The sequence below is a fragment of the Branchiostoma floridae genome, chromosome 7 (assembly GCF_000003815.2).
Source record: "Branchiostoma floridae strain S238N-H82 chromosome 7, Bfl_VNyyK, whole genome shotgun sequence".
Classification (NCBI taxonomy): Eukaryota; Metazoa; Chordata; class Leptocardii; order Amphioxiformes; family Branchiostomatidae; genus Branchiostoma; species Branchiostoma floridae.
In genome coordinates this window covers 15,604,656-15,631,275 of record NC_049985.1, presented here as the reverse complement: position 1 = coordinate 15,631,275, position 26,620 = coordinate 15,604,656, and the positions used below count along the sequence as shown (strand labels likewise).

The following is a 26,620-nucleotide window of genomic DNA, read 5'->3' as shown; positions in this document are numbered from 1 at the left end:
TTATTGATATGCATCATAGTCAAGATGGAAAAGTTTTTTTCTGGTCCAATTTATGTCTAGCTTTGCTGCTACATGTGTGATTGCCCAATCTCCAAGAGTCTAGTTTCAATAGACTACAAAGAGCATACATTTGTATATAAATTTAGGCTAATTTTCACATATTTGAAAAGAAACTGTAGGGTAAAAATTATTCCAAACTTGATATATAAAAGAAATTGTATTAACTGCTTTGACATTTTTGTGAATCAGTTTGACAATGACTCTATGAAAAGAATTCTCCTATATCCTAGATTCTATGACACATGTAATGATCATGATATCATAATACATATCTACATGTATAGTTATTACATGGAACAAATGCACTACTGTCCTTGCATTGATGGCATCTCCATGCTGCAAGTCAATGGATGAGTAGACAACAACTGGGTTGTGGCTATGAGTTCTCATGGTCACCTTTTATCATTACTCATAAAACATCCATTACAATTCATTGTCACTGTTTGGTGATATGCATACTGCTGTGTGTGATCTTGTAAAAACACCTAGTAGTACATGTAGTTCTTCAGCCAAGCAACAGACTAAATTTTACCTAAAGAATGTCTCACCTTCAAACCGATGCTTTGGTGGTAAAGTGTTCCAAAGGCCATTGTAATGGCATACCTTTTTAGCTGGCATACAATGTCATGTAAATGCATGAGGTTTAAGAGTTGAGCTTTATACATTGCCTCTAAACAGTATTGACAACTTTCTCTGCCTTAACACATGGCAGCCGGATATTGGGTTATCCAAGGTTCGAAACCTTCCAGACAACATCATCAATATACACGGTTAATCAATAAATCCCAAGGTCCTATTGTGGCTTGTCACAATCTCCTCTTCTGTGTAAATAATCTAAAGGGCCTGGAAAACCGTTGTCACGGAACATGGGTATGGCTCTGATGGTTTAGTTAATCACCCATGTGCCTCACAGGTATGGTATATCACAGGAAAATGGAACGCATGCATTTACGATCGATAATCGCAGTCACTGCAAGTATAAAGTAACAATGAAAATGTCTTTACCAAAGGGAGAATGAACTCATATAAGGTACCTTAAAGTTATTATGGACGGACAAACCCTAATATGAATATTCCAAACTTGTTTTGTGGATTATCAGGCGTAATATCTACAGATCTGGTAATGTTTCATGACCATTTGGCAATAGAGTAACTCTCCATATTGTATTCAGAATGTAGTAGCCACTAAACCCCCAAATATGGAGGGGGCAGAGGTGGTTGAAAACATTCTCTACATGTGATGATTTTGGGGGGTTGTAAATAAAGATGACATGGACGGACATTAGATACCAATCAGCCTACTTCAGTCACAACATGTATAGGCTGGCAATCCATCTTTTCTAAGCCTTCTGATGCAGCCTATAGGGTAGCTGCCATGGGCAACTTTCTTCAACAAATTCATCAATTCCAGAGTACGGTTACCCTTGAACATTTGCAAGAAGACATACTGTAAAAGAGGAAATGTTTGCAGGGATTTCATTTCATGGTAGGAAGAAAATTGGAGTGTTTGCAGTGGTCTTAAGTTTGCACTCAAGGGGTAATAGAGGCCAGAGGACAGAAAAAATGTTGAAGGTACTTTTAACTCCTGGATGAAGAGGTCATTACAAAAACGTAGAATATAAAACTGCCACAAAAATTTCCTGTTTTACTGTAACTTAAAGACGGATTTGGGGTGTCTTGATAATGATGGTAACATTGAACTTGACAAAGAAGGACTGGACCACAGATGAAAGACAGGAGCTTACATTGAAGCTGATCAATCCATCATAAGAAAACATACGAGGGTGAGTCAGAAAGTAATGCAAGTGGTTTCATAACAGAGTCATTCTTTGATCGAATGAGTTGAAATTTGGCACAAAGGTTAATACATATCTCCTCTTGAGATTAAAATATCTAAATTTGTATCTCATTATTTTATGAGTGACTAAGCTGCTTTCAAGGTGACCACACCCTTGGTATCCCGTCAGAAGAAAAGTGAGGTCGAATTAACGTACAATTAAGAATTTCCCTAAACCAGTTTTTGCTATTGTAGGAGACTGAGCCTACACATGTTATAAGCTGCATTTCTCTACAAGCCACATGCCTAATTTCAACTCTGAAATCCGAGCAGTTTTTCTTTTTTCGTTGCTGGTGTAGAGTGAGGTATGCGCGGTCTTCAGGGTCATGAGATCTGCGGTGTTATGATTGAAACTTTCTATAGCCTTTTTTCCCATTAACAAAGAGAAATGAAACTTAGCACACTTTTTACCCATTAAACAGTTAATAACCGTGTAAAGTTTCGTTTCTTTTAATTAATGGAAAAGTAGTCTTTTAACCAACAACTCACAAATTCGTGCATAAATCCAACAGCTCTATAACACAAGTTACTGCATCCTAGCAGCTGTAAATAAAGAACCATTACGAGTTTAGAGATGAAAATTGGTATGCAACCCATAGAGACATTTGATATCATACATGTATAATTTCAACCTCCTACAGTGATTTTTAGTGGGTCAGATTTAGAGGAATTGATAGTCTCACAAGCTACCAAGGGTGTGTTCATCTTGAAATCAACTCAGTTGCTCATAAAATGATTAAGGCCAAAATTAAAACATGCAATCTCAAGAGGACATATGCCTCTACTTTTGTGCCAAATGCCAACTCAATTGATTAAAAAACGAGTCTGTTATGAAACCACTTGCATTACTTTCTGACTCACCCTCGTACTAATCCAGAACATACCCATGGGGTGAGACTTATCAAGACTACCAGAAGATGAATTCATCCTTGCCATCTAATGTCCACAGGGAACATCATATGGCTGGCAGCAGTGCCAGACAGGGGGACTTGTCTGAGCATCTTCACATCAACAATGATTCATCAGACATTGGATGTGCAGGTGCAGGTCGAAACGTTTCTGGGTGTTTATCAAGAGACTTACAATATATGTGAGAGTGATTCATAAAACATTGTATGGAGTTCAGTCAGTTCAGTTCAGTCATATGGAGTAGATATAATATAGTATTAATAGCAATACCAACATTTTTATGGCACTTTACAGTTAAGTTCGCTGACCTAAATGATATCATAAAACTTTTAAAAGCTAGGTACTATTGTTTTCTAATTGGCATTTTTGTCATTTAGCTGATGTACAAAAATGTAACTTTTTGTTAAACTCGACTGTGGTCAACTGTTTCTTTTATTTTGAATTTTGTCAGAGTCTGAGTGAAGAGAGACTGTTTTTATTTGAGCTGTTGAACTTTTTTCCATGAACAGGCAGTTTCATGATACTTAAGGTATACTGTAGTACCTAGTATACAGTACCTATTAGAGTATGTAGACAGAAACCAAATGTATATATTGATAACTGCCATTCGACAATTCTAAGACAGTTACAGAAACCATTTGGGTGCTACAACTCTTTTCTTGAGCCTTTAAAGTTGCCGTGCAGTTTGATTGGTAGAATATAACTCTGCAGGTTCCTGCAATTATTTTGCACAAACCTAAGTGAAACCTAAGGATAAACATTACAAACATTTATCAGAGACCCACTGTACCATATCCAAAGAGCCACTGGCAAAGGGACAATCAAATTACTGCAAGGGATGGTTTAGACAAATCGCTGGCTATCCCTTAATTCAATTAGGTAACAAATTGGAGTGGCATGCTGTGTCAGGAAATGCTTTGAGCCCAGGGATGCCAATTAGTCTGGCAGTTTCCATGGATCAATAGACAATAAGATTACACATAAAAGCACTTATGCTTTAGAGTTGAACACGAAGGGCATTAACAAATGTCAAACATGCAATGCAACTTGAAAAGATTGAGCAAACTTAACTTTGGGGGTTTTCTCTCGTGAATATTTTGTCTCATGTGAATCTCTAATAAGTATATCATGACTTGCAAAATCAGAATATAGAAACTCCACTACCAGGAAAAAATGAATGCAAGAATAATCTATGAGAAAAAAAATGACAGTATTTACATGTACTATTATGGGATGGATAATGGAGACAAATCATCAGACAGAGACCCACAAGCTACAACATGTCAAAGGAAAATTCTGCTCTGCTGTGTTAACTAATTAATAATAATGCGTGGTGCAGTAGTAGATAATGATTTCCTGTAATTACTATAGTTAAGAAATTGCCTGGACTGATACCTGCCTTGACAATTCCATAAAGACATTCAGACCTAACTTTCAGTGAGTTCTGCATGATGTTCCTGATTTAGAGAGGGGACATGCTGTTCCAGGCCTATTCATGTTACACGCATTTTCTGATTGACTGGCATATTTGAATGACAGATGAGCAAATTTCTGCATAGAACAAGTACAATGTTGACTAGTTTTATTGCTCCATTAAGCTTAAGACTTGACACTTAAGCTGAGAAAACTTTATCCAAGATTGCCACAAAACACATCTGATAGAAGCGAGTGCTGTTGCGTATCTATCAACATGCAAGATTTTTTTTACAAAACTGCAAAGAAACTTCAGCTTTACTTTTAATGGCTTGTTAGTGGTGTCAAACTGTGCTGGATGTACTAATTGGACATCTCTATGAATCTTGATGATCCTTTCTAGCTGTGAAGCCTGTAGGGCATCTCCCATTATGAGAGAAATACACTGATCTAGACCCATTCTGCACCCTTAACTGGCTCTTAGTAAAGTGCAAGTCTACAATTTTGTTAAAACACAGCTCTGAATACTGTAACTTTATGGTACAAACTTTCCCCAAAAAAGACAAGAATTTTACTTCCATATACTCTTTTATAATTTAAATAAAAGTATGCATACCAACACATTCCTGCTCACTGTTAGTTTTTTTCCTAATCACTTAGCTCTAAACTTTTTGTTAGATCAGTTTTTGTCAACAGCCAAATGGACGACGTGTAGACTTCTGTCTTGTGAGTAATACTAATGTTTTGGTTAACCTGACAAAAATTTTCATGGAGACCAACTCAAGGATTTTACTATAAAAGAATTGTTCGATACAATACTGACACATTTGAGTGAAATATCACTTCTTCTCTTAAAACAACAATAATTTTACAATAAGATAAAATTCTATTGCACATCATCAGAATGACAGTTCATAAGTGACAGAGAAAGCAATGAATTAAGTAGCTTCGACAGTTCTTAAAGCCATTTTAGTACAAGATAAAATGTCACTGGATAGTTTAAGAATACAACTCTCAAGTGACAGGATAAGCAATGGATTAAAGATTTTCTAAACTTTTTGATGGACAGGTTGCTGGATGTTGAAGTTTATTTTCTCCTCCATCAGCCACCAGCTGGTAATGGAGCATACAGATTGGTTGGACAGGGGGGACCCGGTCTGGGTAGAGGACTCATTGTCTCTAAATCATGGTCACACTAATGGTTCCGACCCTGGCACCATCTGTGCTGGGATCTATAGATTGCCCATTCCCTTGATGCGGGTCGTAGAACAAGCGCCCCTAACTAACGTAGTATCTAAATCACAGTTCCTACCTGCTGATACAAATATAGGAAAATCACAGGACAAGTTCATGAGGAACTTAAAATTACCGACATTTTTTTTCATTTTTGGTTCATATTCTAACTCTTCTTATGATGAAGCCGTCCTTTAATCTTTTCTGAATACCCCCTCACAAAAAAAAAAAAACATTGTAAGTTGAATAATTGGAAAGAGAAGAAGGCAGGAAAAGTGGACATAGGATAAGTAGAATGTTGAATATAAGTGTACTTTGTCCAGTACTGGGAGCAGCCCTGCTTCTGGATGTGGAGGCCAAGAGTTCCAAAAGTGTGTTACTTATTAGAAACTGTCTTTTGGAAGGTATGATAAGATGGAGATCCTGTGTTCAAAGAGAGTAACGCCTCAAGCACATTAGATAACATGCTGGTGTGTTCAGTTCAGTTCAGTTCAGTCGAGGACATCATCATCAGATGCCAACTCGGGAAGAATGCTGGACCCTCCCTATCCTTCATCAGTTCAGCTGTGCTGCTCAGTCTGTCGAGCCCGGAATCTCGCTTGAGTGTGTCTATAAAGGTAGTTCTCTGCCTGCCAGGTTTTCTTTTACCCTGGACCGGTTCCATAATTAAGATCAGCTCATTTGCCACTAGTTCTGGGTGTCGCACATAGTGGCCAGAGAGCTGCATGTGCCTTTGCCTGATCTTATCACTTAGTCTAGGCAGGTTACCATATAGTGCTGTGTTCCTTACACGGTCCTCCCAAGACACAATTAGAGCTCCCCTTAGCATCCTGGTGTACATGCCATCCAAAGCCTTCTCATCGTGTACTGTTAGTGTCCACTGGTGTGTAAGTGTAAAGGTATATATATTCCCCTATAATGAGCGGATCAAATCTAACAGTCCATCCTCACACAGCTTTTAATGACTGAAGAAAATTATAATTTGGATGGTATATCAAGTCAGAAATCAAGTGTTCGAGAGTAACACATTGAGCGCATTAACAACTTCTCACTCTTCTTCTTTGCTTCATGACTTTCTTTAAGACTTAAGTATCAACAAAGTCACAAATTAAATAAAGGTTTTAACTTAAGTTTCCTATAGACCCGACATTGCATAATGCACACAGTATATAATTGTAAACACCTGAATGCATAATTTATGCAGCAAATGGGTTTTACGATTTATAGGAAAGAAATTGAAATTCAACACCCATATTTGAGATGGCATTATGCATTACGCATAAAAATAATACTGGCCAAAGCTTTCGCTTTCATTAAAAAAAAATATGCCCAGTATACTGGAACCTTTTCATATTACTTACTTTCAGTAATACGTCATTCCCTTATGAAATGGGAAGAACCCAACCCCTGAGACCTCTCTTCACGGGCATGAGCTTTTAATTTCAGAAATGCTGATGCAGAATGGGGTTCGCAACCCTCCAATTTATAATTGAAAGGTCCTCTATATGTAGCCATAGACGGATGCACTTCATTTCATCTTGCTTGTGAGAAATCCTGCATTCTGCACGACACTTGAACCAACTTTCAAGAAGATTATAGAATGTAATGTTACATCTGTGTATGATTTTTAGTATACCTGACAGAAATAGAAGCCTTTAACCTCCTCAGTGCTTAAGTAGGCTTTTGGCACCATTGCTATATTCCTTACAGGGTAAGGCAGCAGAGTGAAGGTTAAATGGCAATCTTAGACAAACTGCACAATCATTATTTCGGTCACAAAAGTAATGACCATGGGCTGAATGCACATTTCATCAGAGTTGAACTTCAGACCTTTCCATGGTGCTGAAATGTATTCCAATTGACCTCTAACTTTTATCGCCACATATTCAATGATGGATATGTTCCTTTATGGTGATTCAGAGGTTTAGTATCATTTTCAATCGGATGCCTTATATAGTTGGTCATTGTCATTCCTACCAAAAAGGTTAAAGAAAACACAAGTGAACAACCATCAGGATATGGAAAAATCTGACTCTGAAATGTACTGCAGTTCTGGTATGACTCAGTAGGTGGCAGTATACATGACCCACATGGTGAGAGTTTTACCTATCATTTTGATGTACATGACATTGTACATGGCTGGGTAGACAAATCAGGCCTGAATATAAGCAATATACAATGTACTATTGAATACAACTTGATTATAGAAGTGCACTAATGCTGTATGATTAACACCCTGGACACTTCTTTTGATAATTCCCCTGGCCAAAAAGATATCTATGCCCAGATTTTCCAATTCAAACCTTCACTGTGGCAGTCCCTAACCATAGTAACTGCTGACAAAATAGCATGATATACAGCACTATAAGTGAAATGGCTTGATGCCATGGACATGCTTCAGTGCTATAGCCACACGGATGTGACCGTGTGTCTACCTGGCCAGATGTTCACAGCAGATTTGTGAACATTACACTTGCCAAAGTAAAATATCCATTGGTCCTGTGCTGGCAGGAAAGATTATGCTCTTCAGTTTCAAAATCCTCTCATTCAAGCCAATATTATCATGGTATTTACAAGATAGGAGAAGCTTGGGAAAGTAATCATTGACCTGTGTAAATCTAGAATATCTAATGATAACAGTGCAATACTAAATCTTTCTGATTGGTAATGAACCCACATGTTCAAGTGGTATAGCCCAAACCTAAAATAGATTTTTGGGCGAGGTAACTTGTTGTTGCTCTAAAGTAGAACAACCGTTAACTTCTCACATTAGGGATTGACACTGATTCTTAATTGGCTGCTGAATAATTCAAAATACTATCAGCCAAGGCTTGTGTTATTGATTTCAGCAGTTACAGCAGCTTCATTTCAGGAATACCAGCATTTAAGCAAAGCAGGGTTGTAGCCAGCACCCGTCCTTCCGTCCTTTGACGGAATTTTGCAGCTGGGGACAGGAAAACATTTTGCCCATTCTGTCCTCTGTGAGCAAAAGCTAACCCTCAAAATGCAGGAAATAGCATTTCAGAGGGTCTAGATTTCAAATTTTTCCTTGGGAGCATGCCCCCGGACCCCCAAGGAACGCTGTGCCAAAGCCATTTAAAATCAAGGGGACAGAAAATGATTTCTGGCTGGCTACAACCCTGAAGCAATCTTTGAAACTGCACTCAGTCTGGTCATTAGTCCAATAAAACTTAAAACCTATTTTTTTGTCTTTGGCGATCAACTAAAATCCAAATCACAGATGGTTTGCTTACCAGGTAATTAGTATTCCTCCACAGACTTGCACTGGACCTGATTGATGCCAGCAAATGGACAAGAACTGCAGTTGTCTCCTCTTCTTTTCTGACTCCCTCCTTTATTGATCAGTGAATTAATTACTATAGTTGACATCCAGCAAGACTTGCACCTTGACAGTAGCACTGCAGGAGTGAGGAACAGAAACAGGAAAGTTTATGATCTACCAGCAGTTGGTTGCTGATTATTACCTCCATGAAATGTAATGGAATGGAGGTTATATTTACCTCCATGAAATGTCATGGAGGTTATATTTTACCCCGCGTTTGTCTGTGTGTCTGTGTGTGTGTGTGTAAACAAGATAACTCAAGAACGGCTGGGTGGATTGGTTTGATACTTGGTGTGTTGGTAGGGTGTGATGAAAGCTGGAAATGATTAGATTTTGGGCCCCCTAGCAGCTCCCCTTGGTACTGCAGCGTAACTTCCGGTTTTGCTATCTTGGTGTTCTGAACATGCTATGGTCACGATTTTTGAGTATTAGATAGCTCTTGTGCTCAGAAAGAAATGACATAAGTTTGGGCCCCCTATCGTCTAGTTTTGGGATAGCAGGGGCATTTTTGTCAAAAACTTCTGAAGACGATAACTTAAGAAGGGAACAACAGATTTTCATGATTTTTGGTATGTAGGTACCTTAGACAATGTTGTACAAGATAAAATACTAATTATGCAAAATAGGAGTACATTTGCATAATTTATGAGAATATTCTATCATAGCATTTTTTTCAATGTATCTCTCGTCTCAGATGTGATGTGGTCGTGACATTTGGGTGGTAGATAGCTTTTAACGTCATGACAAAGTGGGGCAAGTTTCAGTCCCCTAACATTTGATTGTGGAACTGCAGGGGTGTTTTTGTCAAGATACTCCAAAGAGGATAACTGCAGAAAGGAACGACGGATTGCCTGCATTTTAGGTTTGCAGGTAGCTTGGACAAAGATGTTCATAATGATATGCATTTTATGCAAAGGAGGAAATAATTTGCATAATTAATGAGGAAATTGTATAATTCCATTATTTGCAATAACTGGACTTTGATAAATGTAACACTTGTTAATTATAATCGGTGGAATATATGCAGATATCAAATATGCAAATGAGGAACTTATTTGCATAATTTATGCAAAAATTACAAATAACTTAATGATTGATGATCTGAATTGGGAATTTTACTTGTGACATGTGTACTGTACGTTATTCAATGATGAACAACACCATGCACAAATCATGTTAATGTTAAGTCATTTGCATGAAATTAACAAAAGCTTTAAATATTCATGGAGGTATGAGGTCGCCGAACTCTAGTTTACCCTGTGTTTGTGTGTCTGTCTGTGTGTGTGTGTGTAAACAAGATAACTCAAGAACGGTTGGATGGATTGGTTTTATACTTGGTGTGTTGGTACGATGTGATGAAAGCTGGAAATGATTAGATTTTGGGCCCCCTAGTGGCTCCCCTTGGTACTGCAGCGCAACTTCCGGTTTTGCTATTTTGGTGTTCTGAACATGCTATGGTCACGATTTTTGAGTATTAGATAGCTCTTGTGCTCAGGAAGAAGTGACTTAAGTTTGGGCCCCCTAGCATCTAGTTTTGGGATAGCAGGGGCATTTTTTTCAAAAACTTCTGAAGAGGATAACTCAAGAAGGGAACAACGGATTTTCATGATTTTTGGTATGTAGGCACCTCAGACAATGTTGTACAAAATGAAATACTAATTATGCAAAATAGGAGCAAATTTGCATAATTAATGACAACATTCAATCATAGCAGTTTTTTCTATGTATCTCTTGTCTTGGGCGTGATATGGTCTTGAAATGTAGGTGGGAGATAGCTTTCAGTGTCATAACAAAGTTGGGAAAGTTTCAGCCCCCTAACATTTAATTTGGGAACTGCAGGGGCGTTTTTGTAAAGACATTCCGAAGAGGAGTGTTCTCAGCACAAAGTATGATATAAAAGGTAGACTGCTAGAAGCAATCAAAAGCACATATGACCCATGCACCTGCACTGTCATGACCGGGTATCCCCACAATAAGTGGTTTGATGTCAAAAGTGGTGTCAAACAGGGCAGTGTTCTCTCCCCAATACATGTACTTTTCATTGCATATCTGGATACCGTCCTCCAAGAAGTCAACAAAGAACAGACTGACATTTTCCAAACTTTTGGATATGCAGATGACATTTGCCAATGGGAAAGAAGCATAGAGGCAATAAAACTGGCCCTAGAAAGATATGACAATGAGTTCACTAACGCAGGACTCAAAATGAACAAAGCCAGTGGCAAAACTGAAGTTCTGATCTTTGGCAGAAACCCCCCCAAGGCAGAAATTACAGTGAATGGAGATACTATTGGGAGGGTTGAGCAGGCTAAGTACCTGGGCTCAGTCACAACCCGAGAATCAGGAAACAAAGCTGAGATCACAGAGAGGATCAGTAACTTCAGCAGACAAGCTGCTGCCCTCCAACCAGTTCTCAGAGACAGACTAGTCTCCAACGAAGTGAAGAAAACTATCTTCAACACCATCTTAAAACCAGTCCTTCTGTATGGTTGCGAGTCTTGGGTGCTAACTAAGAAAGACATCAGTAGACTACAGGCCGCAGAAATGAAAGTCGTCCGTACCATGCTAGGCAAAACGAGGGCTGACAGACTGAGAAACACGTACCTCAGAGAAACCTTAGGCATAACATCAATAGAACAAGACATAGAAAGAGCAGCCCTAAGATGGCTTGGACATGTTGAAAGAATGGACGAGGGAAGAATTCCAAAGATAGCCCTCCAGTACAAACCAAAGGGCAAGCGTCCCTTAGGTAGACCCAGAAAGAGATGGAGGGACAACATACAGGAGATACTGACAAAGTACAGACTGGGCAGACTAGTTAGACTGGAAGAGGAGGGGATCTTCCATGATCGGGAAGAGTGGAAGAGACGATGCTCTCAACTGACAGGCCCTAAAGCCTACCTGGGGAAGATGTAAGATGTAATGTAAGTAAGATTCCGAAGAGGATAACTGCAGAAACGATTGACGGATTAGCATCATATTAGGCATGCGGGTACCTTAGGCAAAGATGTTCATAATGATATACATGTTATGCAAGTGAGGACTTAATTTTCATAATTAATTCATTTCAACAGGAATACCAACATTTATGCAACGTCTTTGAAACGATACTCAATCTGGTAGTCGATCCACTAAAAGCTGATTATCTACCTATAAAATGTCTTTGGTGATCAAATGAAATCCAAGTCACATATGGTTTGCTTACCAGGTAATTTGTATTCCTCCACAGGTTGGTACTGGACCAATGCCAGAAAATGGATCGGACAAGAACTGCAGTTGTCTCACTTCCAACTCCCTCCTTTATTGATCAGTAACTTAATTAGTTGATGTCCAGCAAGAAGAGACTCACACTCGCACCCTGACAGTAGCCCTGAAGGAGGGGGGAACAGAAAAAGGAAAGTTATCTATCAACAGTTGGTCACTGACTACTAGTTGAAATATATGTTCTGCAGAATCAATGAAACACAGACATCCTTGTCTGTAACATAAAATCGATTGGTTTGTTGCATCAACATTTCTCAGACAGACTGTCTTTGCTTTGACATTCAACATGAAACATTTCATCTACGTATACATTTATTCATCCTCCTACGCACGGTCCCCAACCGGCTAATCGCCTATGTGGGGACCCTGCTATCTGAAGGGCCACCCCCGGTTACTGTGAGCATCTCCACAAACCAGCTGTTAGCCAATCAGAGAATAGGCCTTTCTTGGGCTTTCTGTTTACGAAAGCCATCTCGCAAAGGCCGCTGGGAGGCTATCAGCCAATCACATTACGTCTTACATAGCTCCATCCTCCTACGTCCGATCCCCAACGGCTGACTGCCCATATAAGGGTAAGCTCATTGATATTTATAACCAGGGTGGTCAGTAACTGATCTGAGTGCACCAGACAGCAGAGGTGACCACAAGAAGTTTCGACACGACTGTGGTCCCTCTGCGTAGGAGAACGACATTCTTTAGAAACTGGTGGTTATTTTCATAAAATATACACTCAGGAAATATAACAAGAAAAGAAAGCACTGTAAAATGTATAGTCTGATTGATTAAGTGATAGGTATAATATTAGGAATCAGGCAACATATCAGCAAGGCCAAAAAGAGTTTCCAGTAAAGAAAGTATAACTATGCACCATACACATATTGACAGTGAGACTGAAGAATTGGGATAATTGTGAATAGAAACGTTTGCCCAACTGCAATCATTTGAAACACTGTGCCTGGTCACATTTGAGCATTGACAGGGCTCGAAATTCATTTTTGGGATTAGGTGCACTGTTGCACCCAGCTTAAAAAATTGGGTGCACCAAAAAAATTTTGGGTGCACCAAAAAAATTAATAACCTAATAATAAAACTTAGTTATAAGCTATCAAATTCTTAAACACAGACATTTTTATTAACTTTCTAACACTTAGATGTCAAGAATATGATGTATATGTATACTAAGTATACTTTGATATCTTTACATAGTTACATAAACCTAAGAAAATATTTAGGTACACCCTGTGCACCCAGAGAAAATAATTAGGTGCACAGCTCCAATTTTGGTGCACCTGGGTGCACATGCACCCAGTATTTCGAGCCCTGATTGATGATGTGACTCTCAAAAAGTAATTAGATCTATCTTACCTGAGACCAGCTTCAGAGCTTGGATACGAAATTTTATGCACTAAAGCTTAGATTTTCTTAAATGTGCATAATCTAACAAATTGATTTTATATGAAGAATATACTGTATACTAGTGTGACATATTATGTATATACACCCAGTTTTGAGCCCTGAGAAAAGAGGAGTAGATGGGTTAGAGCAAGTACTATACAGACAGTAGATCAATGGTAAGCTGACAAGGGCATAACCTTACCAACATGAAATCTTCCACTGTACAGAAACACATTACTCATCGCCCCGCCTACAGCACCCACAAAGAACAGTCAAATTTCAAAACTTTTCTCGAACAACTCACTTGACACAAGATATGGAGACTTCTGAAGCTTCTTAAATAGCATGAAGCTTAAATAGAATAAACTAGAGTTCGGCGACCTCATACCTCCATGAATATTTAGAGCTTTTGTTAATTTCATGCAAATGACTTAACATTAACATGAATTATGCATGGTGTTGTTCATCATTGAAAAACGTACAGTACACATGTCACAAGTAAAATTCCCAATTCAGATCATTAATATCAAGTTGTTTTGCAATTTTTGCATAAATTATGCAAATAAATTCCTCATTTGCATATTTGATATCTGCATATGTTCCACTGATTATAATTAACATTTATCGAAGTCCAGTTATTACAAACAATGCAATTATGCAATGTCCTCATTAATTATGCAAATTAAGTCCTCATTTGCATAAAATGCCTATCATTTTGAACATCTTTGCCCAAGCTACCTGCATACCTAAAATGCAGGCAATCCGTCGTTCCTTTCTGCAGTTATCCTCTTTGGAGTGTCTTGACAAAAACGCCCCTGCAGTTCCACAATTAAATGTTAGGGGGCTGAAACTTGCCCAACTTTGTTATGACACTGAAAGCTATCTCCCACCTACATTTCAAGACCATATCACGCCCAAGACAAGAGATACATAGAAAAAACTGCTATGATTGAATGTTGTCATTAATTATGCAAATTTGCTCCTATTTTGCATAATTAGTATTTCATTTTGTACAACATTGTCTGAGGTGCCTACATACCAAAAATCATGAAAATCCGTTGTTCCCTTCTTGAGTTATCCTCGTCAGAAGTTTTTGACAAAAATGCCCCTGCTATCTCAAAACTAGACGCTAGGGGACCCAAACTTATGTCATTTCTTCCTGAGCACAAGAGCTGTCTAATACTAAAAATCTTGACCATAGCATGTTCAGAACACCGAGATAGCAAAACCGGAAGTTGCGCTGCAGTACCAAGGGGAGTCGCTAGGGGGTCCAAAATCTAATCATTTCCAGCTTTTATCAGACACTACCAACACACAAAGTATGAAACCAATCCACCCAACCGTTCATGAGTTATTTTGTTTACACACACACACACACAGAGACAGACAGACAAACGCGGGGTAAAATATAACCTCCATGACATTTCATGGAGGTAACAATTGAACATTGACTCACTGTAAAAAGAGACACTGTAAAAAGAGACTTGTACCTGGCATCCTTAATAATGTTTCAATCTTTTAAGGCCAAAACGTCCAATGCCGTGTTACATTAGACACAGTCTCAGGCTTACAGCCATGCATTACAGTAAGCATTATGTTCCATTCATACTTATATACCATATAGCCTTACAGCCAACTTAATTGATACTAGTACTTAATTTTAATACCTAGTATGTCCCTATTTTATGATATTCTGGCAAACATTAAGTCATACTTCATGAAGTACAAATTATAGCATCCATATCTGATCCAGGCCTTTAGCAGCTCTGTATCCCAACTGGTACAAAATATGTACTTTGACAGTGGACTAGAGTTATGACATTAATGTTTCAATTGATGATAGATAGAGACTCTAAAAGCAAGCTCTCCATTTGGGATGCTTTGAGTTGTGTCTTTAGCACTAAGATCAAAGTTATACAATCTTGTGCAGACACTCATGGCTCCAACTTCTCTCTTTCAGAGACATTTGATAAATGTTGCTGGGAATATCTTAGTCTCATGTGGATTTTACTTTGAATATTAGATGCAGAATGAGGGATTAGGACTCTCCTAACTGAAGACAGGCGGCAATATTCAAAGGCAATAACACTGCAACAGATAATCAAATGATGAATCAGTGACAAAACTTATAAGCAAGAGTCATTGCTTGATATGACACATTGCTGAAAAAGGCAATGGTGTAGTATGAAAGAAGTGCACAGAAATAAGTGTAATGATCATCAAGACTTAACATCTCTTTAATCTATCAACTTTGGTATTAACTTTATTCATGACAACTCTTAGATCTGAAATTATAAAACAAGCACTGATGTTTTAAACTTGAAGCTAAATCATTTTCAAATAACAATAGACAAACTGTAAGATTCTTCACTTTTTTAATCACTCTATTTATCACCTGTACCCTTTCTTCCTTTTCCACTTGGTTTCTAATTCCTTCAATGCATCAGCCAACCAGACAATCCCTTCCTCTGGCTAAAAACATAGCAGCTCAGAAATAACTTCCTTGTGGCATAAAGAGGATGTAAAGACACTTGAGAAAATCCTGCCCTTGAAGTTGGCAAATCTGTGATAACAGGTTTAATATCGATCTGGAGTCACTGTAAAACATGCTCGGTCAGACATGAGTTATGGACCACCAGAGGGGAAACTGGAATCTGAAATAATCAGATCCATTGTGGAGGAAAGGTTTTCAAAGGTGTCATGTCTGTGACTGCTTCATGAGTATGTCCATGGGCTTGCACTTGACACAAACTTGCCTGCAGTGATGCCTTGCATAGAGATAAGAACTACCGTGAAAGGAGAAATGTCTGTTGTGGTTTTATGTTGAACTTCGCAGGTTTTTAGCCCTAATTTTGTCGTTAGCTTAGAACAACTACAAAAATACTTGTTACATCTTCTGCCTGTCGTATTGCATTGTTTCAAACATAAAGCCACTGCATTGCACTGCAAACACTCTATTTCCCCACTACTGCAAAACTTACTCCCACAAACTTAAAGGTGTCACACAAATCTTCTAACAGGAGTCCCTTGCATAGAGATACGAACTACAACTAAAAAATCTCTGACCTTATTATAGATGTTTCCTCCCAGGCCAATGACCTTCAACAACCTTGAAATGTCCCTCGGGAACTTAAATGATATTGGAAATTTAAATCACCTTCAGTTTCTTGAGACTGTGAGTCAAGTTGCCTAACTATGTTGCCCAAAACCACAAGAGTTTTGTTCTGCTCATACTTAAGAAAGAACTTATAATCAGCTCAAGTTATTGCTTTCAAGCTTTTCAAGGTGTGGAAATCTAATGTGACACTGATGAATATTTGCCAGATGCTTTGCTTTTAAAGCAGCTGTTACACCTTGCTGAAATATCACCATGTTGGTTAACCCCTCCCCTTAGCAACGTTAATCACCTATCCAGGATAAAACACCAAATGAATTCTCTGATTTTCATTGATAGAGAAGCTGGTCAGAGGTACAGTGCATGGTCATATATATTCCAATTTCTCTAAAAGGGAACACACAGCATTTAATGGAACCTTTTGTGGTGATATCGGAAAATGCCAACACCATGGCAATAGTGTGATAATCCCGACTATAAATCTCCATGTTTTGACACGTGACCTTAATGCAAAAGACTGCTACAGTAAGTCTTTTCTGGTGTCAAAGATAATTTATATCACTTCATAAAGACGAGATATCATGTAATGTCAGAAAAACATGTAGCAGTTAAGGTCCTGGATAAAAAAACTTATTGAAATTGTATAATTATGTATTAACATGCATTGGCATAATACCGGCCGTAAGACTTATACCGGCCGATAAAAAATAATGGAATTTATAGAGATCTACACATGCAACAATAGTTATTTCTGAGGTATGCAAACTTCAGACATCTAGGTGTCCAATACATTATTTACAAAGCATCGATAACTATTCATTCAAAGACAACAAGGCCAAAAGTTTTCAGTTCATTTTCGGGGCAGGTGAGCTCGTCGTGGGACAAACACACTGTCACGTTCATCGCCAGATTTGTAGATAATAATCACACGTGCTCACGGCACAAGACGAGCATGATTCAACAGCAATCTTGAAATTCTTTTGGTGACCTACAACTCATGTAAAAGTGTGAAGACCCGTTGCATCATCGCCCGGATCTACGACTGAATGGGTCAAATTGAACGTACGCCGCCATTTTCCAGCCATTTTTAATGCTACGCCAGCAGTCAAGTTTCACGTCATAGCGGTTGTGACGGACCAAAATTAAATGAAAATTCTTGTCAGTATATGCCCATTTTCTCATGACTTTTTGTATGCTCATGCAGGTTTTTGTTTTGTGCAACTACTAACAGGAAAGGAAGGAACAACAGAGGATGCATAAAGGTACATAGCGGCAGTTAATTGTGCCGTGTTTTGTTCGGCCGGTATTATTGCACCCCCTTCCAACCACGCACCCGTTCTCCGTGCAATTCTGCTGAGTGTTCCAATTACGATATTATGTTTTTAGCAGGACAAGAGAGACAAAATAATATACACAGAAGAAGTGGCAAAGGTAAGCTGTAACAGCAACATGTAACTGGAGAAAATGATACGTTGATCATTTGCCAAATGAGCATTGCTTGAGAAATTGCAGTAAACCGACCGGTATTATGCCAATGGATGTTACTAATAAACAGCTCAAACTAAGAATATTTCTTGTCCTTGACTGTAGACATTAGCAGAGTGGTTTGTCTCTAACCTCGTTGACACTCCTCCAAGGAGCTGTAGGACTGGAAAGAAGACAGACTCTGTCTTGAATGAATGTCTTGGAAGACACTCAGGCAGTTTGGAGATCGTTCAAGGAGAACACCACTAGTGTCACCTATACAGAAATTGGAAAAAGGAACTGAAGTGAATTGAATTTATTGTTGAATAATATTTAATGTGATATCAAATGAATGAACTCTTTTATTGATCATGACATCCATTCTTTATATATGAGGTTAAAAGTACACAATGTTGTCAGTTTTTGCAGGCTAAAGCAGTAAAACATTCATTTGGATGATATCAAAAACGGAGCAAAATATGTCTGCTTTAAAAACAAAGTATTCATCATCATACAGTAAGTTTTCAAAAATTCTTGCAGTGGTTTTAATCTTACAGTAGCAACGACTGCTTTACCAGTATACTGCAGACTTAAAACCACTGCAAAAATAACTGCAGTCTCCCCCCCCCCTTGTTTCAACAGCAACTTAAAATCACTCCATTTTCTCTCTACCAAGAAAGTAAAGCCCCACAAACTCAAATTCATTTACAGACTCATTTGAAGTATATTGTTGGTCAGACTACGACTATGTAAAAATTGACAGGCTGTATCTAATGTTAGTTGAAAAGATCTTTACAGTGCTAGAAAAAAACTTTCTAGAATTCACACAAGAATAGAGAGTCAACCATTTCTTCTATAGTGGTTGATGAAACAGCTTTGACTATTTCAGTCTAAGGGAAATGACAGCTAGAGTGCATTTACTGCTCTTGTGGTAGCTAAAATTGTTTCTAGCAGCTGCACAATACAGTATTATCAATTCTACCATTTATCAATTATTCAGGATACCATTATATGAGACGTCCTCATGCAACCATACATTCTGATTAATGTGCATAAATCTCTGATATAAAACTTTCTCCCTTAATGTAAATCAGGGGTCATAAACTTTTCAGTAAATAAAAAATCATCTTGTTAAATGTAGGATATAACAGTGAGAGTGAAGTATCAGTAAAGTGTTACTTGTGAATAAACTTTGACTGGAAATAACTTTACTGAGGCCAGATATAGGTGACATTTGCGTGTGTTTTATTTTCAAAATCATGCCCAAAATCTAATTGCATGACTGCATAGTTTCAAAGTAAAAGTAAAATAATAGAATACATAACACTAATTTCCAATCAACTGTTAAGTACTGAAAATGTACTGAAAATATTGCAATTTTAAACCAACGTCCGTCTACGTGATATCCCCAAATACCACGTTTTTAAAGGAAAGCATCAGAAAATCTTCAATTCGTTATTTTCCAGCAGTTTACTCATTAAAAAGTTGATTTACGTCAATTTTTACATTAATCCGCCCAATATGACCCTGTAGACACGTTTGAACTTCGCGCTCTCCTCCCCTCTCCCGCCGCGCTGGCCGATGACGTAATGGCCTCGTTCTGATTGCCTGCGCTCTGACGTCACAAATCAGAATTGAAACTTCTGGCCATGCCAGCCATTTGTTCGGGGAACCTCGATCCCTTCGGCGGGAAATCACCCCGCAATTCTGGAATCCAGTTCGTTGTTGTTGACAATTAACTTCGTGGACCTGTAAGTCGCGTTGTGAGCTGTCTACGAAGCCATAGTCCCCGGGAAACTGAACATGAATGGGCTTGTCTGCGAGTGAACCGCGCAACGGCACGAAATGAAAACAATGGACTTGGGGGAGGTTCACGCACCATGCCATTCTGGACTGTTACAGGAGCGAGTTCGAGTCAGTTTTTACCTTCTCCTTTCCGGACAGCACAGCGATAATTACACGTAAGCTTCCACGAATTTTGGCTGAATTCACAGTTGTCCAACTGGCAGTGACAGTAAAAAAAACAGAGTAGTTGTGACATTTTTCCTCTGACAACATACCCTTGATCGCTACATATTGAACGATCCCCTTTTCGTGCCAAAACAGATAGCACAGAAACTCGCCTCTCACTTTATTTTCTGTTCCCGGGGTAAATATATCTGGACTGGCTGGTTTTTCATTGCTTTTGCGGAGATTGTTGGGTGTACAATCAAAACAAATCACGGACTCTGAAACGAAGCCGATCATTTTGCGCCATTCACCATGCCGGCCTGTGTTGTATGTAAAAACTACGATGGAAGCACGAAGAGCAAATGAATACGTTAATTACAGATTTCCGAAGAATGATAATAGCAGGCTACAAAAGTGGCTAATCGCTGCAAAGCTTCATATCAAGCCGGATATTTGACAATTAACAAAATTCGTGAAAATTGCATCAGAGGCCATGTGGCGTGTGGATCTGCTCTGACCATTTTTCACACGACTGTTGTTATGACGGTGCTATCTGTTTTGGCGCGAAAAGGGGATCGTTCGATATGTAGCGATCAAGGGTATGTTGTCAGAGGAAAAATGTCACGAATACTCTTGTTTTTTTACTGTCACTGCCAGTTGGACAACTGTGAATTCAGCCAAAATTCGTGGAAGCTTACGTGTAATTATCGCTGTGCTGTCCGGAAAGGAGAAGGTAAGAATTGACTCGAACTCGCTCCTGTAACAGTCCAGAATGGCACGGTGCGTGAACCTCCCCCAAGTCCATTGTTTTCATTTCGTGCCGTCGCGCGGTTCACTCACAGACAAGCCCATTCATGTTCAGTTTCCCGGGGACTATGGCTTCGTAGACAGCTCATAACGCGACTTACAGGTCCACGAAGTTAATTGTCAACAACAACGAACTGGATTCCAGAATGGCGGGGTGATTTCCCGCCGAAGGGATCGAGGTTCCCCGAACAAATGGCTGGCATGGCCAGAAGTTTCAATTCTGATTTGTGACGTCAGAGCGCAGGCAATCAGAACGAGGCCATTACGTCATTGGCCAGCGCGGCGGGAGAGGGGAGGAGAGCGCGAAGTTCAAACGTGTCTACAGGGTCATATTGGGCGGATTAATGTAAAAATTGACGTAAATCAACTTTTTAATGAGTAAACTGCTGGAAAATAACGAATTGAAGATTTTCTGATGCTTTCCTTTAAAAGCAACGGATATAGGGTACCCAACGGATGAAGGTGAACTAGCGTTATACTTCATACTAAATGTAACTTGTAATTTCTGTTCACAAGAAAATAGAAAGTTAGACTTTCTTGAAAGTTGGTTAAGTTGAAAAGGAAGTAGGCACATGTTTCGTAAGACCAGTAGAAGGCATTTCAGCACTAAGGAGAGATAAGGCTCAGGCAGCAAATCTTATTATCTTTTTAATTGTCACAGCATAACCAGAACTGGATGTAGCTTTTTTATCTGTGATACCCCGTTGACAGATGCTGAAAAACAAGCTCACAGGACAAGTGTAGCTTACTTAAATGTCAATCTCACTAACAGTATCAAGAAAAGTCATCTTCGCAGCACTGCATACTGTACGCCATTGATTCCTTATGGGAATACCATTTATTTGTAAAAACAATGGAACCAAAATTTAACCATGAATACACAGTGGGCAGCTGAGTTTTGAAAATGCAATGTAGACGTATGACTCTATTCCACAACTTCAGATGAATTTGCAAACCTAAATAAACCTGGGTAAAAAAGAAATGGCTTCATTTTCCAACTTCAGACTGAAATATGGATCCAATCAAAGTGAAAACACCATTCTATTTCTAAACTTAAGATATATGATTGTACGATCGTGAACTAGCCAGGGCAGAAAACAACTCTACCTCAATAAATCACATAAAAGTGTGGACCCAATCAGGATAGAGCTACCAGCCTATCTTGCAAATACAGATGAATCTGCGGATATAATCAGTGCAAAAACTAGGCGTGAAAAACCAATCTAGATAGAAATAAAGCTCCATTTCACAAATTCAAACAAATGTCTGGACCCAATAAGCCTTGGGGTAAAAAATGACTGTGCTTTAAATTCTTCTTAAGTTTGTGGGACCAATCTTGGTATAAAAAACATCTTGAAGTCATTTTACAAAATGAATCCAGACAGATATTATATAATAGTAGAAGTAAGTTGCAAATGCTAGGTGCCAACTAGCCTATTCTATGCTCACAAAAGCTTGAGATACAGTAACATATCATAATTCCAACGGATGCCATAATGCCGCCACCTCAAAAACCATTAGTATAGAGGTCTTCCCAAGATTGTCTTGAATACTAAATGTTAAATATCTAAGTAAATACAATTCAGATACTTAGCACTTTATTTATAAGGTATATTGTAGAATTTTCATTAAATCATGACAATGATGATGAATGATCATTTCACTGCCTGTACATGCATATACATGTATGTGGATTTCAAACAACTGCAGTGTAGGTCCAATATAAATTTTACAGTCCAGTCCAACCTGTATATTATTAAGTGACAACCTCTACAGAAGAACCATCTGGACAATGTAACCACTTTCTGATAATTCTTTTCCATTGACACAAACATTAGAAATCCTGTATATAGTGACCACCTGTCTGAATAGATCCAGATTCTATTGGTCCCCTGATGTGTGGTCACCTTGGGCACTTCTTGCTGCCAGTATCACGACTCCAGAAGTAATCCTAGCATTTCCATGAATTTTTAGGCCGGACTGACATTAAGGTGGGGGATATCCTTGTTCAGTGCAACATTTAAAAATTCAATCACAGTCATATCAGGCAGTACAAACATGTAATCAAATCAAGCTCTCCTCGGTGATTTAAAGTACGCCACCCAGCACTCTGGTCAACAACATGGAATATAATCATTATATAGGGGAATGCTGTAATTGTGTGGTTGCAACTGCCATGCAGCAAAGGCAGACAGAGCCAATGACACAAGTTCCAGAGCGCTACCATCATCTAACGTTAGTTCACCATTACCCGTCGGGTAACCTATATCCGTTGTGTTGCTAAACAGGGTATCTAGGGATATCAGGTCGATGGACGGTAGTTTCAAATTGTACGGTTATCAAAATATTGCAGTTTGAAACCATCATCTGTCGACCTGATTTCCCTAAAAACACTGTTCTTAAAAAGAACGGATAAAGGTTATCCTACGAATAAAGGTGAATTATCGTTACCAAAAAAATGGAAGGATGCCCACTTGAATGATGCAAATGGTGCATCTAGACATTTAACCTTGTATGAATTACATTTGTTCCAGTATCTACACATTACAAGTAATAGTTCAACTGTCATTATGTACAAATTACCATACATTGTATCTGTTTCAATTGCTGAGCTATACAATAAAGATCTTCTATGTAAGTGACTTTAATATTGTACTCATTCAGCTTAACACAACACCTTTGTCTACTAAAGCTGTGTATACTATGTATATTTAACTGTATTATGGATGGCAACAGGGTATCATCCTCACACTCAGGGTTGACATCTCGGCAAAGCCTAACGATATCACCCCTGACAAATCAGCCAGGGTATTTGGGTATTTGGGGCGCCCTGCTTATGAATATTAATGAGCTTGCCTGATTTGTCGCGGGCCAATCAGCGACCGGATTGCAAGTTTCGAACAAACAGCGTACGGCGCGGCGTGTACAAAGATCTGTATTTCTTTGCGTGATGGTAATGTTTTTTTTATCGTATGCTAGGTCGGTACATATATACGGTGATGCCGTGGTTACCCTATACCCACAGAACCGACAAATGTTAAATTTGGTACCTGATAAAGACGTCTGGACGCTGAAAGAACGTTACGCCAGTACTGTTATCTTGCTCTTGAATATTAATGAGTCGCCTTATATGGCGCCTTTCCTAGCTTCCGACAACAAGAAGCCAAATACCCAAATACCCTGGCTGATTTGTCAGGGGTGATATCGTTAGGCTTTGCCGCGATGTCAACCCTGAGTGTGAGGGTGCAGGGTATTGTCTATCACTTTCCTATTATTACATGTAAGTATGTGACATGTTTGTTAAATTGTACAACCTGTAAGCTCTTTGAGGTATTAGTGTACATTAAACTTCTTTCATCATTTTGAATAATGAAACATTAAAAAAATGAAACATTCAGGCAGCCATGTTTTTGAAGCACAACCTGCTGGCAAGTGGAGCAGATCAGCACTAATTTTCTGCTCCGCTGAGAGGTCTGGGTGCCATTTACCGCTACATTAGGCACAACGGTGCACCCGGCTTGCCTACAATATTATCGGGTATGCTTGCACACTTGGGTAATCAAACAGCAAGCTGTGACAACTCATGATTGAAATATTTGAATTTCTGCAAGAAGAAGGGACTGTAATCCAATTGTTGGTAATGGAAAGTATCAGGCTGTGAAGAGAGTCTAAAATGTACAATGTATTATTTATGTGAAGGAATTTGAGTTGAGTTGGAGAGCCAAGAAACTTTTAGTTTGAAAATGTGAGGGTTGACTTAATGTGCTAACTCCTGCTCAAAAACATGTTACAGGACCAATAAACTTTCGTCCTTAGTATAGTAAGAGCATTCACAAAAGCTGAATCTGGTGGCTTAAGACCTATTAGAAAATGTTATGGGATAGTACTATTAGCGAGGAAAATTCAGCATACTTTTCCATTTGCATGCATCACATATACATCCATTTCTGAAGACACATATAAAACCCCAATTAAAGCCTGCAGTCCAAATGATTTTCTGAGAAATACCATTATCAACAGTTCAAGTGGAACAATAATTGATATTGAGCCAGCTGCATGGTTTCCAGGTTGGAATGTAGATGGAACAGTTGACACCTTCACGAGTAACTACCGGGTACCAAAAACGGTTCCTGGCGTGAAGAATATTCGGCGCTGGCTCGGGTTACGCAGCCGTAACTTTTCTTTCAGAGCTATCCCAGTGTGAAGTTTATCACTGAGACACCCAATGAATATTCCTCCCTGTAAGGATCTATTGAGTATGTACAAAACTGCACCTTTGAACTTGAAGTGTAAGTTTCGATACATCAGGACGGACCTCACATCAATACCAGCTCTACAGAGACTTTGTCTTCAGCAAGTTGAAATCTAAAATCACACCGAGCAGCCCTCCCGGGGATTACCTTGTCAGGCTGGGTTAATCTGTTTAAGGCGTCTGATGTTCATTGGCTGCTGGATGATGAAGGGTTTAATTACTGGGGGATTAGCAAGTACATGTACCATCTCTGTGAACTTTCACCCCAATCTGAAAGTATGGCGATTTATGGCTGTGAAGCTGTGCAACTTAGTTTACATATAAGTTGATATAACCCTCGTTCACCTGTATCTGTGGGGTAACCTATATCCGTTGTTTTTAAAAAATAGCATATATAGGGAAATCAAGTCGACGGACGCTGGTCTCAAATTACGGTATTTTTAAAATATTGCAACTTGATTTCACTGTTCATCAACTTGATATACATATAGTGAATACCCTGGTTTGGGAAACAACGGATATAGGTTACCACATGAATAAAGGTGAACTAGCGTTACATCATTTTACATGTCCTTGTCAATTTTCGTTTCAAACATTTGAAGATGACAATGTCAAAAACTTTTTGTTTCATAGATTATTGGAACTTTTTAACTGAATCAGAGGAAACTTGCAAGGATATTGCAGATGCTATTACAGTAAATGGTACATCTCCTTCCAACTAAATAAAACTAAATACCATTAGACTAGAATTATTTTGCTGATCCATAACTGGGCTCAAGTGTGATCAATCATCAAAAAACACCAACCTCCTGTTTTACATTACAAGTATCTTTAAGATTGGAACCATTACGATGCCTGTATTCTTTATGGCATTGTAGATTTTCTCACAACGTATATTGTGACATCCCCTCAATAGTCTATTATGTCTAGTAGACGTGCATGATGTTCACTTGCCATAGTGCAACCCACCACACACCACAGTGTATTTGGGGATATCAAGTCAATGGAGCCCTGAGTATCCTTGATATCCCCTGTAGTGTTATTACCACCAGTAGTGTCCGTAACCCTTGTAGTACTGCTAGTGTTCATACCCCTTGCTATATCCGTACCTCTAGTGTCCATAGCGCTGCAATGCTGGTATCCTCTATAGTGTTATAATCCCCTGTAGTTACCGTGGCCACTAAAACAGTCATGAGGAAATTAGGTAAACAAGCTTATAAGTCATTTCCAAACAGTTGATCATTCTCTATTGATTGGCTAAATTACTTGATGTATGGCATAACATACATCAAATTATAATAGACAATCAGCTACTTCCATTTTGTCTCATAAATTTAAGATGTCCTTGAGAAGTCTCAAGAACAGCTCGAATACCAGCACCTTGGACATGGCCTATAATTCCGAGAATCATCTCAGCTTGAACCAAATGAACTATTTGGACACAAGTTGAGAGAACCATCTGTAGAGGTACAAGAGACATACTACAGTTCAAAAGCTAAGCCAAAACTCAACATTGTCTGTCCCTTTTTACAACAGAAGAAAAAAATCTTTGAACAGTTAAGCTTACTGAAGCGCTAC

General features: G+C 38.8%; 1 long non-coding RNA gene across 1 annotated transcript in view; it reads right to left on the bottom strand.

Annotated features, from left to right (window-relative positions):
* The window catches only part of LOC118420336, a 67,085-nt gene that overhangs the window by 32,179 nt on the left and 8,286 nt on the right, over positions 1–26,620 (bottom strand). The window contains exons 3-4 of the long non-coding RNA XR_004831730.1: positions 12,001–12,165; positions 8,707–8,871 (exon numbers count right to left, since the gene is read on the bottom strand). This is a non-coding gene — a long non-coding RNA (uncharacterized LOC118420336). The remainder of the gene's footprint in view (positions 1–8,706; positions 8,872–12,000; positions 12,166–26,620) is intronic.